Here is a 4,091-nt window from a genome sequence, read left to right on the forward strand (position 1 = left end):
CCTCTATTGGGGTTATTGTTAGAATCCTCTAGTCCACTCCCATAGAGGAGGAGGACATGGTGTTGTCACTTCCTCTATTGGGGTTATTGTTAGAATCCTCTAGTCCACTCCCATAGAGGAGGAGGACATGGTGTTGTCACTTCCTCTATTGGGGTTATTGTTAGACTCCTCTAGTCCACTCCCATAGAGGACATGGTGTTGTCACTTCCTCTATTGGGGTTATTGTTAGAATCCTCTAGTCCACTCCCATAGAGGACATGGTGTTGTCACTTCCTCTATTGGGGTTATTGTTAGAATCCTCTAGTCCACTCCCATAGAGGACATGGTGTTGTCACTTCCTCTATTGGGGTTATTGTTAGAATCCTCTAGTCCACTCCCATAGAGGAGGAGGACATGGTGTTGTCACTTCCTCTATTGGGGTTATTGTTAGACTCCTCTAGTCCACTCCCATAGAGGAGGAGGACATGTTGTTGTCACTTCCTCTATTGGGGTTATTGTTAGAATCCTCTAGTCCACTCCCAAAGAGGAGGAGGACATGGTGTTGTCACTTCCTCTATTGGGGTTATTGTTAGAATCCTCTAGTCCACTCCCATAGAGGAGGACATGTTGTTGTCACTTCCTCTATTGGGGTTATTGTTAGAATCCTCTAGTCCACTCCCATAGAGGAGGACATGTTGTTGTCACTTCCTCTATTGGGGTTATTGTTAGAATCCTCTAGTCCACTCCCATAGAGGACATGGTGTTGTCACTTCCTCTATTGGGGTTATTGTTAGACTCCTCTAGTCCACTCCCATAGAGGAGGAGGACATGGTGTTGTCACTTCCTCTATTGGGGTTATTGTTAGAATCCTCTAGTCCACTCCCATAGAGGACATGGTGTTGTCACTTCCTCTATTGGGGTTATTGTTAGACTCCTCTAGTCCACTCCCATAGAGGAGGAGGACATGGTGTTGTCACTTCCTCTATTGGGGTTATTGTTAGAATCCTCTAGTCCACTCCCATAGAGGAGGACATGGTGTTGTCACTTCCTCTATTGGGGTTATTGTTAGACTCCTCTAGTCCACTCCCATAGAGGAGGAGGACATGGTGTTGTCACTTCCTCTATTGGGGTTATTGTTAGAATCCTCTAGTCCACTCCCATAGAGGAGGAGGACATGGTGTTGTCACTTCCTCTATTGGGGTTATTGTTAGACTCCTCTAGTCCACTCCCATAGAGGAGGAGGACATGGTGTTGTCACTTCCTCTATTGGGGTTATTGTTAGAATCCTCTAGTCCACTCCCATAGAGGACATGGTGTTGTCACTTCCTCTATTGGGGTTATTGTTAGAATCCTCTAGTCCACTCCCATAGAGGAGGAGGACATGGTGTTGTCACTTCCTCTATTGGGGTTATTGTTAGAATCCTCTAGTCCACTCCCATAGAGGAGGAGGACATGGTGTTGTCACTTCCTCTATTGGGGTTATTGTTAGAATCCTCTAGTCCACTCCCATAGAGGAGGAGGACATGGTGTTGTCACTTCCTCTATTGGGGTTATTGTTAGACTCCTCTAGTCCACTCCCATAGAGGAGGAGGACATGGTGTTGTCACTTCCTCTATTGGGGTTATTGTTAGAATCCTCTAGTCCACTCCCATAGAGGACATGGTGTTGTCACTTCCTCTATTGGGGTTATTGTTAGAATCCTCTAGTCCACTCCCATAGAGGAGGAGGACATGGTGTTGTCACTTCCTCTATTGGGGTTATTGTTAGAATCCTCTAGTCCACTCCCATAGAGGAGGAGGACATGGTGTTGTCACTTCCTCTATTGGGGTTATTGTTAGAATCCTCTAGTCCACTCCCATAGAGGAGGAGGACATGGTGTTGTCACTTCCTCTATTGGGGTTATTGTTAGACTCCTCTAGTCCACTCCCATAGAGGAGGAGGACATGGTGTTGTCACTTCCTCTATTGGGGTTATTGTTAGAATCCTCTAGTCCACTCCCATAGAGGAGGAGGACATGGTGTTGTCACTTCCTCTATTGGGGTTATTGTTAGAATCCTCTAGTCCACTCCCATAGAGGAGGACATGTTGTTGTCACTTCCTTGACAACGTCTCCAGAAAGTCATGCCCCTCTGTTTCTGGGCAACAGGTAATGACAGGGACAGTAGAAGACAGGACACCACCACACGTAGGCTGTGTCTCAAATGGAACCCTACTCCCTATATAGTGTACTAGTTTTGACCATGCCCCATAGTAGTGTACTATGCTGTATGATGTGCTGAGTGCTGTTGTGCTCTGACATCATCGAGGACCTGAAATGGTTTCGCCACACCGACACGGTGTTGAAGAAGGCCTCTACAACCTCAGGCGGCTTGGCGCCTAAGACCCTCACAAACCTCTACAGATGCACCATTGAGAGCACCCTGTCAGGCTGCGTCACCGCCTGGTATGGCAACTTCTCCGCCGTCAACCACATGGTTCTCCAGAGGGTGGTGCGGCAGCCCACAACATCACCGGGGGGCACACTGCCTGCCCTCCAGGACATCTACAGCACCCGGCAGCCCACAACATCACCGGGGGGCACACTGCCTGCCCTCCAGGACATCTACAGCACCCGGCAACCCACAACATCACCGGGGGGCACACTGCCTGCCCTCCAGGACATCTACAGCACCCGGCAACCCACAACATCACCGGGGGGCACACTGCCTGCCCTCCAGGACATCTACAGCACCCGGCAGCCCACAACATCACCGGGGGGCACACTGCCTGCCCTCCAGGACATCTACAGCACCCGGCAACCCACAACATCACCGGGGGGCACACTGCCTGCCCTCCAGGACATCTACAGCACCCGGCAACCCACAACATCACCGGGGGGCACACTGCCTGCCCGCCAGGACATCTACAGCACCCGGCAGCCCACAACATCACCGGGGGGCACACTGCCTGCCCTCCAGGACATCTACAGCACCCGGTGTTAGAGGAAGGCCAAGAAGATCATTAAGCAACTCAGCCATGGACTGTTCACCCTGCTACTATCTGACAGAGACAGTACAGGTGCATCAGGCACCAAGACCGACACTGTTGAACAGCTTCTATCACCATCAGATTGTTGAAAGGCCATCCCTAGCTGACTACCAGACGATACACAGTCACTCACACAAGCTATCAAACACACACACAAGTGTTTGATAACACCTCATACTCACAAACACACACACACTCAGCCACCCCTGCTGTCCCCTAATGTCCCATGCTGTCCCCTGATGTCCCATGCTGTCCCATGCGGTCCCCTAATGTCCCATGCGGTCCCCTAATGTCCCATGCGGTCCCATGCTGTCCCCTGATGTCCCATGCTGTCCCCTGATGTCCCATGCTGTCCCATGCTGTCCCCTGATGTCCCATGCTGTCCCCTGATGTCCCATGCTGTCCCATGCTGTCCCATGCTGTCCCATGCTGTCCCCTGCTGTCCCATGCGGTCCCCTGATGTCCCATGCTGTCCCATGCGGTCCCCTGATGTCCCATGCTGTCCCCTGCTGTCCCATGCTGTCCCCTGCTGTCCCCTGATGTCCCATGCGGTCCCCTGCTGTCCCCTGATGTCCCATGCGGTCCCCTGATGTCCCATGCGGTCCCCTGATGTCCCATGCGGTCCCCTGATGTCCCATGCGGTCCCCTGCTGTCCCATGCTGTCCCCTGATGTCCCATGCTGTCCCATGCTGTCCCCTGATGTCCCATGCTGTCCCCTGATGTCCCCTGATGTCCCATGCGGTCCCCTGATGTCCCATGCGGTCCCCTGATGTCCCATGCGGTCCCCTGATGTCCCATGCGGTCCCCTGATGTCCCATGCGGTCCCCTGATGTCCCATGCGGTCCCCTGATGTCCGATGCTGTCCCCTGCTGTCCCCTGATGTCCCATGCTGTCCCCTGATGTCCCCTGATGTCCCATGCGGTCCCCTGATGTCCCATGCGGTCCCCTGATGTCCCATGCGGTCCCCTGATGTCCCATGCGGTCCCCTGATGTCCCATGCGGTCCCCTGATGTCCCATGCGGTCCCCTGATGTCCCATGCGGTCCCCTGATGTCCCATGCGGTCCCCTGATGTCCCATGCGGTCC

The sequence above is a fragment of the Salvelinus fontinalis genome, chromosome 39, assembly GCF_029448725.1.
Source record: "Salvelinus fontinalis isolate EN_2023a chromosome 39, ASM2944872v1, whole genome shotgun sequence".
In the NCBI taxonomy this organism is placed as follows: Eukaryota; Metazoa; Chordata; class Actinopteri; order Salmoniformes; family Salmonidae; genus Salvelinus; species Salvelinus fontinalis.